Raw genomic sequence first — 14975 nt, forward strand, 5'->3', positions numbered from 1 at the left:
GAAGTGGGTCAGGGGCATTACTTATTGCACACCCCTCGTATGTGACCATTTTAACAGTTTATCGGTAAAATATTCTTACACACATCCACTGTTTTATTCTTATGTACTTGTGCATCGTGTATATATCAGCGGCGTTTCAAATGCAGTGCACCCTGTTTTTATTCCTCCCGAATGGATCAGAGAAAATTGCAGATTACTTTGTTATTATGATTGAACTTGTGCATTCTTGTTCTGAAATAGTCCCCCTCTCTCTCTTTCTTTCTTTCTTTCTTTATCTCTCTCTTTCTCTCTCTCTCTCTCCCTCTCTCTCTCTCTCTCTCTCTCTCTCTCTCTCTGGAACAAACATTAATAATGTGAGGCACTAGGAAAGCAATGCCTGTCATGGACGTGCGGTTTTTAAATTCCTATAAAAAGTGCATTGAGAATAGTGCTGACTATGCAAGACAATCAATATTGGGTCACCAAAAGTGAGTACGCCCGTCACCTTTCTGCAGATATTTAAGTATACCTCTTCATGGGATAACGCGGGTAAATGACACTGTGACACAATAAAAAGTAGTCTGTGTGCAGCTTATATAATTTATTTTCCTCTTAAAATCACTTAACATATAAGTATTAAAGGCTGAACTCAACAAAAGTGAGTAAACCCCTTAAGGAAAGTTGTCAATATTGTGTGTGGACACCATCATTATTCGAACTGAACTTACTCTCCTGGACATGGAGTTTTCAAGAGCTTCACAGGTAGCCATTGGAATGTTCTTCTACTTCTCCATGCCGACGTTGCGGAGCTGGCGGATATTTGAGACTTTGCTCACCACCACTTTCTGCTTGGGGATCCCCCAAAGATGTTCTATTGGGTTCAGGCCTGGAGACATGCTTGGCCAGTCCATCACCTTTACCCTCAGCTTCTTCAGTAAAGCAATAGTTGTCTTGCAGGTGAGTTTGGGGTCGTTGCCATGCTAGAACACTGCTCTGCAAACCAGTTTCTAGGGGGAGGAGATCATGTTCGGCAGGGGTATTTCATTTTACATGTCGGAATTCATATTTCTCTCTATGAAATGTAATGAAATTCTCCAACACCTACAGCACTCATGCAACCTCAGACTATGACTTTTCCATCACCATGCGTGATCTCACACTTACTTTTTACTCCTTGCCTGGTCGCCGCCACACATGATTGAAGCCATCGAAACCTAACCCTTTTTTCTCACTCGACAAGCCTACTTATTCTATTTAAAAATAATATAAACGATTTTTTAAATATACTCAAGCATGAATATGCTAGAGACTACATGAAGTTTTTCTAATTTGCATATTTAAAATTAATTAATTAATTATTAATTTCCCATGGTTTCTGATAAGATGGTTAGTTTCATTTTACTATTACGCTGAATTTTATTTAGACATAGTTTCCACATTTTATATAATTGCGCACAATTTAAGATGAAAACCTTCTAGCACACGGACATGCTTTTCCATCTATCTATCTATCTTAGTTATATTTTGGTAAATAGAATTTCAGAACAGTGCTCTACTGCAAGTGAAAAAAACTTTCAAAATAAAACCGGAATATTTATATTTTTATTTTCAGAAAGTTTAGATCAGTTAAATTTTAAATAAAAATATTATTTTTTAATTACATTTTTTTTTTAAAATTTAATGTTAAATGTGATTCAGCGGTTTTTTATGTGTCGGTTTTACAAACATAGGTCCCAACAACCAAGCACAAGTACTATACGCGGCAATATAAAATAAGAAAATTTTCGACACAGTTGACTGATTGTAGAATTATACAGCGACAATCACATACACTCTTACAACAGATAGATAGTCGATGTTGATCCTGTGGTTTCTTTCACGTACGGTTCAAGAAATCATGGCCCCAAAAACCTCGCCAAAGTAGTTGGTTTGGAGCTGGAAGAATAGCTGCTAAGGGTACAAATCAGAGAAATTGGATTGTTGCTGGTATGTTGCATCCACTTTGTGGGGACTACGTTGATCAGTAAGGTGTCAATATAATCGAAATTTATTAAATAATTTATTAAAATAATTTTAGGGTTAAAAAAGAGTAAATATTGGAATTACAAAAGATACAGATTAAAATAAGCATAAAGCAACTCCCGAGTAAGGCATGGTAATACTGCCAGTATATATATATATATATATATATATATATATATATATATATATATATATATATATATATATATATATATATATATATATATATATAAATATATATATATAGCGCATGACGTCGATATCGAATATCCACGTATAATCCTTAAATCAAATAAGTAAACAATAACAAAGTGTTATTTTTAAATATTTCTTATTTGTTTGACAAGAAGGAGTCGACCAAATGATGTTTTAAAATACTTTATTGTTTCAGGCCAAGCGAGTTATGTGAAAGCCAGCAAAAAAAAAAAAAAGCGCCATGATGTTAATTCCTTGTGTCTCCATGCCAACGGCACATAAAGCCACAATGTCTCCTGCCATTCTCTTACTCAATCTTATTTTTTAAACTTTAAATTTGCCACCTGTTGTACGGCACGTTAAACTAAACAAACATATGTTTATGTCTCTGTATTTGCTACCTCGCAGATATCCATTTCATTTTTACTCCCATTTATTTCATTGTCTTTCCCTTTTTATCGTTCTACATTTTAAAGGGAGATAACTTAAATGTTTCCATCGTTACTTGATTTTTATTGTTTTATTAACGAAATCTGTTTCTTCACCGAATTTAGACATTTTTTTTACTTGTTTAAAATTTAGTTAAATCTTAATTCCTTTTTGGCTTTTATTTTTTTTAAATTTGTTTATATAATGCTTAAATTAAAAAGTTATTTCAATTATAGTTTTTCTATTTTTTACGTAATCATTAAACTTTCTAAACTAAATTAATGCTACATATTCAAACACTACCGCGTTTGAGTATATGGGTAAGTGGCAGTTTTAGTCATCTAGAACTGCTTTAAGGCTTCATGGCCCACTTATTTTTCGACCAAATTTCAAACAATTATTACAGTTTATAGATCACCTTCTCAGCTATATTGTGAAAAAAAAAATCAATTTTCGTTCAGTAAAACAAAAGTTATGATGAATTTTCTGGTGTTCAAAATCGTAAAAATATGTAAGGAGGTGAGCAACGCTTATTATAACTGGTTTCCATAGCAACCTCGTCAATTCAGCGACTACTGTTGCTACTAATTCACTAATGAAAGGATGAAAGGAAGATAATTGGGGGAATTTTATCGAAAGCAGACGAGTGCGATACATTGTTATTACATATGCGTGTATAGTGGCAAAAAATAAAATTAATGCAGCATTAAGAATTTATTATATAATGTTATAAATTGAATTTTATAAAAACAAATCTCAATGCTATAATATTTTAAGTTATAAATTTATTATATTTTTTACTAGAATATCTTGTCCTTTTCTTTTACAGTTTTAACAACTAGTCCTTTACTTTTCCATGTTTAAGCTTAACCATATTACTTTTCATGCTCACATTTTCCTATTGTATTGTTTTCTTCGTTTTACTTTTATTCTTTTGGGCTATTGTTCTCATATTGAGTGTTATTTTTTACAAAGTTTCGGTCGGTGTAAACTACGAACTTTATAAGATCCATATTGTACAGCTCTGAATCATTCTGTCGAACTCGAGAATCCGCATGGGTTTTTAACCGAAACTCTTTATTTAATTAACAGTAGTAGCATGATCTCGTTCCGTCAACTGGGTAGAAAACCTTGTAATTTCTAATCGTATTTTGAGTATCACCCGCATTTAGTATTGAAACTTCAACCTCTAGAAGAGTGTAACTTACTACTGAATTTTACCAAGTACTTTATTCACTACGTCACGGGTCATAGCGAGTTCGACAGAAAGATTTCCAAGTCCAACAACCTGAAGAAGGTCGAAGGCACTATCGACCGAAACATTGTGAAAATCACAGCGAATTTGGACGTTTTTTTTTCACGTGTTTAAAATTTATTTAAATCTTTGTTTCTGTTTTCCTTTAATTTTCTGTTAGTCTAATATAAAAAAAAAAACTATATGTTTGTCTGTCTGTCTCCATATTTTCAAACTTTATCTCCCCCGAAATGAAGAACTCAACCTAACTCGTTTATAATAATTCTCTAGAATATCAGAGGGGAGCTATCATGTGCTATACCTTACCGAAGGGTTGACCATTTATCTACATAATGATATATATATATATATATATATATATATATATATATATATATATATATATATGTGTGTGTGTGTGTGTGTGTGTGCGTGTGTGTGTGTGTGTATATTAAAGGGTAACACGGAACTGTACAAGGTAGACGCATAGATCTCCTTGAGTTATTATACACACCAGCTTACCTAATTACATACAGCACTTAGTATTTCCAAATGATTACCCATCTGGTATTGGTCAGGCTGGGCGTCACTTAACGTCCGTCATATAATGAAAACCAATGTATCAACGTTACTATACCGTAGACGTAGTAAAATACAGTACAATTGCTTACACAAAAATATTTACATAGAACTGCTTGATCTACGAGGTTTGACATGCTGCTCCCCACTGTTTCAGTTTTTTGTCACACATCTCTTGAACCGATTCTGTTTTGTAGATCTGGGTGATTTCCTCACACTCAGCATGATGCTTATCAAAACCGCACTAGCTAATTTAATCGCCACCAACACAAGGTCCCTGATATGTAACAGGTTTGTAATTTGTATGTATATATTTTTTTTATTATTCTGACTACAGTTCTCAGGTTAGACGTTTTATCGAGTATCACATCCGACAGTCTTGATTTGCGTCTCATAGAAACATCAAGTACACATGGAGCGACACATATAAGTGATACTTTCAGAAAAAGAATTAATCTAGTCTGGTGAAGTGTCCATCTTAGTGCTGTTGAGGTGACATTATTAGAATACGGTGTACGATTCTTCGTATGAGCCACAGCGGATATTATTAAAGCTTCGATAGGTTACTTGTAGGATGAAGCGTCTTCATGTCAAGTTGTCGCGACAAATAATTGTAAAGAGACACTAAAGACATTCGAGGATTGAGTATGTGTTTTGTTTGAATTTACTGAAGGAAATGTCCTAAAAAGTCCACTACACTTTTCTTGACCTTTTAAATGTAGAGTAAGAAAAGAAATGATAAAGAGCATTCATTTTACTCTTCCCAGTTGACCATTTATCTACATAATTATATACCATTATTGGGGTCTCTTAGTTTTAGCATAATCCATGAGAATAATTAGTCTAGTCTGGTGGATTATCCAGCTTAGAACTCCTAGTATAAGTAATAATACTTGTGGAGAGTTAACACCTCTTTGTATAAGCTAGTGTTGTTTAGTCAGGCTAAGGGGTCTTATTTGATCTTCGGATATTGTTTTATCTTATAAATTTGGTAAGGATTTATTATAGCATAACATATCCTCATGCCAATTTATGGGGACAAAATCGTGCATAGAGAGACCGAATACACTAGATAAAAGCGTATGTTTGTTGCATAGACAGACCGATGAAGGTGTATGTTTGTGTGCGTGTGTGAGTGAGTGAGTGAGTGTGTGTGTGTGCGCGCGCGACATAATCACCTGTTTGACACACCGATTCCCGTCAGATCACTGAAGTTAAGCAACGATGATCCTGGCAAGTATCAGGTGGGTGCCCATTTGGAAATTCTAGGTGCTGTATGTGGTCTCCGCTTATCTCGGCATTATTTCCAGTTGTCCTGGAATTCTCGTTGTCACTGGCCTCAAACAGTGCCAATTCAGGAGAGGTGTGGGTTATAGATTGCGCAACTCTTGCCACGCATTTACACGCGTAGCTGTCCCTACAGCTTTTACTCAGGGGAATGTCCTAAAAAGTTCCGGAGTCCGTTATCGTGGTTTTCGAGACTGAATGGAAGCATCGTGTGTGTGTGTGTGTGCGCGTGTGTGTGTGTGCGCGTACGCGATTTATCATCTTGTTCTAATCGGGGATGTGACATCCTACCGGATGCCAGACATTCATTCACAACCTCATACCTTTCAACCGAGAGATCGTTTTTATGATTCCCTTAGATTACCGCCCCTTTAAGTGCAATTCTTCGTATATCTCTTGCACTTGGGTCACCGGGTATATTTGCCATGTAGTTTTAAAAACTCTTTTTTTTCATGAATCTTTTTTTGCTTTTATAATTACTGGTATGATGATCTTCTTAAGATTACAGTTTTTTTTTTCATGTCGTATATACGACTTTTGTATTTCTCTATCGTTTCCATCTCAGCTCTGTTTAACCAGCACCAATGGGGACACCAAACCTCCACTAAGTTTTACAGTTTCGTCCTTCCGCCACATGCCAGATTGATTAGCTCCGTTTTCTAAGTACATAGCTGGAGTGTGTGTGCGTGTGCGTGTGTGTTATTATATCATGCGAACCTTTACGCTTGGTCTTAAATGGAACACGTACATCAAGTATGTGTCCAAGGCCGCTGGAAAAATGGTGGGATCATTCTATCGATCCAGTAGATATCTCACTGCTGATGCAATTCTCTATCTATATAAGAGCCAGGCACGTCCAAGGATGGATTACTGTTGTCACATCTGGGCAATAACTGCTAGAAAGGACGTCCTGCCTTGATAGAGTTCAAAATAGACTTCGTAGCATCGTAGGGGGATGTCCTTTTCTCTTCCCTGCAACCTCTATCTCACAGAAGAGATGTTGCAAATTTGTCTCTGCTTTATCGCTATTTTCATGGCAAGTGCTCGCCAAACTTTCACAAAGAAACACTCGTTTAGCTGAAAACACTATCAATAATTCCCCCCACTCTTTATCTGTGCCTAAACCTAAACGTAGATTTCATAAACAAAGCTTCTTTCTGAGAACTGCACGCCTGCCGAATTATCTCCCGTTTTCCTGCTTTCCAGCTGACTACAACATGGTTGTCTTCAAGTCCAACGTAAGCAAGTTCTTGATGAGCCGTTCCACTTAAGTTAACAAATTTACCGAATTTCAATTACTAATAATTACTATATTGTCCAATTGACTACTGTACACTCTTAACTCTTATCCTCGAGTAGTGTCTGGCGTTGATAAGTGGTTATGATTACGTAAAAATGAAAATTTACTTTCTTACTAACTTTCTTAGACAGATTGATAGTGTCACACGTGAAATTACTAAGATGTCACCTGGCCAACAACCGTTTGTGGCACTTACAGCACGTCGGAATATTAAATCATTTTATTACGCCTACGTTTCTCCACTCTAATACAAAAATATACCTAGCAAATATACTCGGTGAACCAAGGGCAAGAAACATTTGAAAAATTGCACTTAAAGAGTCGGTTAGAATCTGAAAACGATCTCTCGGTTGGAATATATGAGATAGCGAGTGAATATCTGGCATCAGGTAGCTTAGACAAAATGATAGAAAAACTAAAATTACTTAATACAATGTGATACTAATCGTTGAATTTGCGAAATTGTCAGGTGCTTTTCACACTCTATTCGACTGACGTAACAATGTGTTGCCGGTGACAAAATGGCGCGCAACATTTTTCCTTAGATATCGCCCGCCATCTGCATAACATTTGTCAACGCCATGTTTAGAAAAAGTTTCATTTCAGACGTTAACGGTTCTTAGCGTAATATAAGATTGCCCTTTCACAGGGGTATCACTTGTTCATCTCTTATTATGCATATGATGCCTTGTTCGACATCCGCACAACATATCTCAACACTAACGACGATAGCAACCAAACGTTATTTTTATTTAGTTTTTTCTAAGCCTGAAAGAAACCTGTTCTACGAGGAGCGTTCCAACAATGGTATCTCATACTTTTTTTTTTATTCCGCTTAAGTTGACTATAGAAGATTGCAAATTGCATCGTTTTGATGAATAATCTTATGCATTTATAAGCACCATATTTCATCTCTGTATTGCATATATTGACTGTGTGAAACTTTAAGAAAGCAACATGTGTCATGGATGTGCGTCAGAAGCAGAAATGTGTCATTGAAATTCCTCCATGCAGAAAAACATGCAAAATAGGAGACATTACTTTTGTAAGGACGTTCGTATGTTACAAAATCACGAGTAATTATTCTGGGATCATAATTGACAGCTGCCATGACGTTTCATTTTGACCGTGTTTATTAGGTTAGGGTAAGTCTATTTATTACTAAAATACGAAAGCAGAAAAAACTATATAGCAGTTACTGAAATTGTCAATTGGATGATTAAAAATACTATGTGAAGACTTGAAACGATGAGTGAAATTTGCATAATTGGATTACTGAAGAATACACCTCAACCAATATTTGTTTGACTTGGACTTGAAAACGACTTTAGTCACGCAATGTTTTTTCTATAAATGGGAGTTTCGTGGAAAATAATTCTTCTTCTTCTTCTTTTTCTTCTTCTTCTTCTTCTTCTTCTTCTTCTTCTTCTTCTTCTTCTTCTCGTATCGAGACATGTTCATGCCGAAGATGAAATCATGGTTAGTGTTCTCAATTGGCTTTGGCCCATTGTTGGTCCGATTCCTCTGAAGACATCACATGATTTTGAACTTGGCACAATACATGGGATGTGTTGCCATTACCTTCCCTGGCTGATGTAAAAATGTGTTGGCGATGACTGTTCGCACCGGGCCAAGATCAGAGTGGAGTATGTTCTTCAAATGCGGCACTTCAATTTCCTATATTCTGTCAGTGGGAGAAATAATCCTTCATGACTGAGACAATTCGTAATTTTTTTATTCCTTTTTCCACGTTAAAAAATGGCCCTAGTGTTAATTTTGTCCCGTGGGGAGGCAAAATAAAGAGAGACTTCTTGGCCTTTGGGTCAAGATCAAAGTATAGTACCTGCTTTTCAGATGCGACACTGTAATGTCTTGTTCTCTCTCAATGGAGGAGAAATCCTTCACGACTGAGATAATTTAAAATTTTGGTTCCTTTTTTCCACGTTAAAAAACGACCCTGGTGTCTTACTCTGTCCCGTGGGGAGGCAAAGTAAATAGGAACGTTTAATACCATACAACCGTTGATCTGCGAGAGATTCATCCTCATCCATGGTCATCCTACGTCCTTCTGCCGACGTCATAACAGTTACCACGAACAAAGCTTCTTTCTTAGAACTGCACACCTGTGGAACTCTCTTCTCTTTGCATGCCTTCCAGCTGACCAAAATTTGGTCGTCTTCAAGTCCAACGTCAACAAATTCTTGTTGAACCGTCCCCTTAAGTAACCCCCCCCCAAAAAAAAACTATGAATTGTTTAGTATACCATTCAACGAAACCCGTGTAAGCCATACCATATATCAAATAAAATTATATGAATGCGCAAAAATATACTCAAATATACTCGTGGGATTTGCATTGTTTACAAATTATATATATATATATATATATATATATATATATATATATATATATATATATATATATATACATGCTCTGCAAGTGCAATCTGTTTTCATTGTGTCTTAAATAAATCTAGCAATTAAAATAAAACATTTATTGTATATGTACATTAAAAGTAAACACTATACCTTCACAAAAGGTATCTATCTATATATACATGCACACATACATGTATTAATATATACATATATATATACAGATATATATATATATATATATATATATATATATATTAATATATGTATACATACATGTATTAATATGTATATCTATAAAAGTCAACGTGTCTGAGTGTGTCTGTGTGTGTCCATTTCCCTACGCAATTACTCTGTCAATTTTAAGTCTATAGACTCAAAATTTGATATACAGGGTACTGAGATTTGAGAACATCCTTGTGATTGGTTTTCAGCCAAAAATTTGGCTGTTTAGTGGTCAAAGTTCAACGATTTGACCTTTGAGAACTCAACCAAATTCCTCCTACAATTTTGGGTCTAAACACTTGAACTTTTAGATATAGGTTCCTTGGACATGTATCTAACTTAATAATTTATTTTAGTCCCAAACAATAAATGTTTAGGGGTTTTAACAGGGGTCAAAGTTAAAACAATTGACCGCTATTTTTTTTTTTTTTTTTGCTCAACATACACCCCCAAACACTCGGGCAACGCCGGGCATAAATACTTGTATATATACACTTGTGCCCGATATTATTCATACCCCTCGGATCTTTGAGATTTCTATAAGAATATTGCTCAAACCAGAAGATAGACAATATTAAAGGGATTTCAAACAATAAATCAAGCATAAGCATTTAATTTAAACTCAACAAATAAATAAATTATGCAAGTTTGTAAGCATTATACAAAGAAAAACAATAATGGCACTAGTTCAAAATTATTCATACCTCTCTTACTAATAGTCAATAGCATGCCCTTTATTCTTAATAACTGCCTGTAACCGTTTTGGATATTTATCAACAAGGTTTTTACAAGCATCAACACTGATTTTTGACCATTCTTCAATGCAGTAGTTCTCTTAATCAAATTTCTAGGTTTCCGCTTTTTAACCTCAGTTTTCAATATGTGCCAGAGGTTTTCGATAGGGTTCAGGTCAGGACTCTGGCTAGGCCATCCCAAAACATTAATGTGATTATCCTCAAACCATTTCTTGACTATTTTGGCAGTATGTTTTGGATCATTATCCTGTTGAAGGACCCAGTTTGGTCCTAAATGGAGCTTCTCCGCATCCTGTCTAATGTTTTTCTGGAGTATCTCCAAATATTGCTCCTTCTTCATGGTTCCATCTATCTTGACCAAACTACCTGGACCACTAGCCGAAAAGGAGCCCCAAAACATTAGGCTACCACCACCATGTTTCACCGTGGGTATGGTGTTCTTTGGGTTGTAAGCTTCTCCTTTCTTCCTCCAAACGTAAGAAGCATCCATATGGCCAAACAATTCAATTTTTGTTTCGTCAGTCCACAAAATACTTGAGAAAACGGACTCTGGAGAATTCACATGGGTCCTAGCAAACTTTAGACGTGCTGCAAGGTGTTTTCCGGTGTGCAATGGAGTCCTTCTTGGTCTTCTTCCTTTCAGACCATTTTCATGCAGAGTCCTTTGCAATGTTTGCCTTGATATTTTTATGCCAGAAGACTCCAGATTTTCTAAAATGTCCTTAGTAGTGGTGGTTGGATTTGCATTAACACTTCTTACAATATTCCTGGTGGCTCTAGCAGACAGTTTCCTTTTCCTTCCTCTACCAATCAAGTTGTTTGTTGTGTGGTGGCTCTGGAATTTTTTGATGATGCTCTGTACTGTTGCTGTAGGGACCTCAAATTTCTTGGAAATTGACTTGTAACCTAAACCATCCTTATGTGAATTCACAATTTTAGTCCTAAGATCATTACTAAGCTCTTTTTTCTTCCCCATTCTAATAATTTTTATTCTTTTTTTGGTTTTCAGTTGATATCATTTTATTTTCTGAAAAATGCAAAAAAACGAAATGAAATTAATCAAAGGTTGTATAAAAGCATTCAAAATAAGAATCAAACAGGAAACAAACAGTCATAAACTCGATTAATACTGAAAAAATAAGGGGGTATGATTATTTTTGAACATTGCAGATTTTATAAATAGCTGTATATTTCTTTTATTACAAGTATCCCGAGATTTTAAAATGACGAAAATGGTCAGAAGAGGTTTATTAAGAATATGTATCAATATGGACGTAAACAATAAATTCTTACAAAGTTACACCTAATAAACTCAATTTTCAAGAGGGGGTATGAATAATATCGGGCACAAGTGTATATATATATATATATATATATATATATATATATATATATATGCATGTATTAATATATACATATATATATATATACACACATATTAATACATGCATACATACATGTATTAATATATATATATATATATATACTCACATATATATACATATATATTAATACATGTATACATACATGTATTTATATATATATGTATATATATATATGTATATATACACATATGCATATGCATATGTGTATATGTATATACATGCGTAGATATATGTACATGTGTAGACATATATACATGTGTAGATATATCTATACACACATTTATGTATACATATGTGTGTATATACATATATGTATATATATATATATATGCATGTATATATGCCTAGATATGTATATGTACACACGTACACGTTAGTGATAGGATGATTCCAATATTTTTCCACATTTCGATATAATTACCGATTTCGATTCCAATTCTTTGTACAGGGTGTTACGATGAAATTGTCGCCCTAGACAGTACGGCATGATTCTTTTTCCGTTTGATGAAAACCAGTTTTTATTTTTTGTGGCAGGCGATTTACTAGTTGACCAGGTTTTGACAAATCCCAAGAGAGATAGGAGCCTTATATCATGTTTGACACAATGTTCACCGAGCGAGATCTGAGATGCGATGCTGTACAACTCATGCTCTCTACCCATCCAAGCTATGACATCACAACCATTCCCAGCACACATAAAATGCAGGAATCTGCCCAGAGTGATGAAAACAAAAGTTTCCGGCAACGGTTATGGTCTTTGGTGGGGTTTCAAGTGAAGGCTGCATTATGCCACCTCACATCTTCGAAGTCGACTTGAAGGTCAACACCAAAGTTTACCTGGATGTGCTGAAGAGTGTGGTGATCTCTTAGTGCAACCAAGTGGCCGCTGACAGATTCTGGCTGTGGCAGCAGGATTCGAAAACGGCCCACAAGTTCAAAGAAACCCAGGCTTGTAATTGTATGTACTTTTGAGATGAGGTGTTTTCATTGATTGAGATTGTCGGACTGACTTCCTCATCTTGGTTGTTATAGTCACAACGTTTCGGCCGTTTTGCCCTCCGGCCTTCATCAGGTGTTTTGTAACGAACTGGGGAACCGTTTGTTAGGAGTCTCGAACCCAACCCTTTATTATTATTACGGGGGTACGATGTTCAGACTCCACTTAGGCTCTGGGACATAGTTGCTGATTCTCTGTTTTGAATGTTACTTTTTCACTGCCTTCGTTCAGGAGTGAACTCAGCACATTTGGGTAACTGTAATCTTTGATACAACGTCTAGGACCACTCGGCCACATGTCACCTATGTCCAGTGTCTTTAGAAGGAGTGTTACGACTTTGTATCCTTCTTTCACTGGCCGCCATTCCTCCCCAACCTGAACCCGCTGGACTACTTCATTTGGTCATACGTCGAGAACATCACCAACATGACCTCCCTCATCCGCCGAGTATTCGTTGAGCTCTCACTGGCGCTTGTAGAAAAGGCATACTCCCTGTTCCGAACCTGTAGCGAAGCGATGATTGAAGGTTGAAGGCAGATACACTGAATAAGTGTCAGCTCTACTACATAATCAAGTTACCTGAATTGATTTTTTTCATAAAAAGTTTTAAATTAAAGCTGTAGTGATGTTTTCTTTAGGGCGACAACTTTATCGTTCCGCCCTGTAGATCTCTTAATATTTAACTATAGAGTTATTTTTTCCCGATCATGATAAAAACACAATTTAAATATACACATATTTTCTCGAGCGTAAAATTAAACTTGTCGGAGATGATCTATAGATTTTAGTTTACTGCTAGTTTAAAATCAATTAGTTTACTGCTAGTTTAAAATCAATTAGTTTACTGCTAGTTTAAAATCAATATGTTTACTGCTAGTTTAAAATCAATTAGTTTACTGCTAGTTTAAAATCAATTAGTTTACTGCTAGTTTAAAATCAATTAGTTTACTGCTAGTTTAAAATCAATTAGTTTACTGCTAGTTTAAAATCAATTAGTTTACTGCTAGTTTAAAATCAATTAGTTTACTGCTAGTTTAAAATCAATTAGTTTACTGCTAGTTTAAAATCAATTAGTTTACTGCTAGTTTAAAATCAATTAGTTTACTGCTAGTTTAAAATCAATTAGTTTACTGCTAGTTTAAAATCAATTAGTTTACTGCTAGTTTAAAATCAATTAGTTTACTGCTAGTTTAAAATCAATTAGTTTACTGCTAGTTTAAAATCAATTAGTTTACTGCTAGTTTAAAATCAATTAGTTTACTGCTAGTTTAAAATCAATTAGTTTACTGCTAGTTTAAAATCAATTAGTTTACTGCTAGTTTAAAATCAATTAGTTTACTGCTAGTTTAAAATCAATTAGTTTACTGCTAGTTTAAAATCAATTAGTTTACTGCTAGTTTAAAATCAATTAGTTTACTGCTAGTTTAAAATCAATTAGTTTACTGCTAGTTTAAAATCAATTAGTTTACTGCTAGTTTAAAATCAATTAGTTTACTGCTAGTTTAAAATCAATTAGTTTACTGCTAGTTTAAAATCAATTAGTTTACTGCTAGTTTAAAATCAATTAGTTTACTGCTAGTTTAAAATCAATTAGTTTACTGCTAGTTTAAAATCAATTAGTTTACTGCTTTAAAATCAATTAGTTTACTGCTAGTTTAAAATCAATTAGTTCACTGCTAGTTTAAAATCAATAAATATTTTACATTACTACCAACAGTAGAAGATTTTGCTTTAAACAAAATCAAATAGAAAACATTGTTTGACAACGGAAAATAGCCACACATTTATCAGATTCCGATACCGATTTCGATACCGATTCGATACCGATTTCCATACCTCTAAATGTCCCGATTTTTCCGATTCCAAATTTTGATTCCGATTAATCGTCCCATCACTAATGCATATATATGTATTAATCTTATATATAAACGACTATACGTCTGTCTGTCTGTTCCATATTTTCAAACTTTATCTCTCCCGAAAGTAAAAGTGGCAGAGCGACACTAGGGGCATCAAATGAGTGGATTTTTTTTTACGGACAGATCTTTTATAGGTCTTTAGCCGGTTAAAATAATTTTCATGGAGGTCAAAAATGGGTAAAAATTGAAAAAAAAAAGTCATTATACATTTTGTACATTCATGTTAGTTTATTTTTAATTTTTAATCAGTTCATATGTGTGTCACGTTGGTACAGTGGTAACGTCACGAGCTTT

This window comes from Euprymna scolopes, chromosome 5 (genome assembly GCF_053919585.1).
Source record: "Euprymna scolopes isolate OS-2025 chromosome 5, ASM5391958v1, whole genome shotgun sequence".
NCBI classification, from domain to species: Eukaryota; Metazoa; Mollusca; class Cephalopoda; order Sepiida; family Sepiolidae; genus Euprymna; species Euprymna scolopes.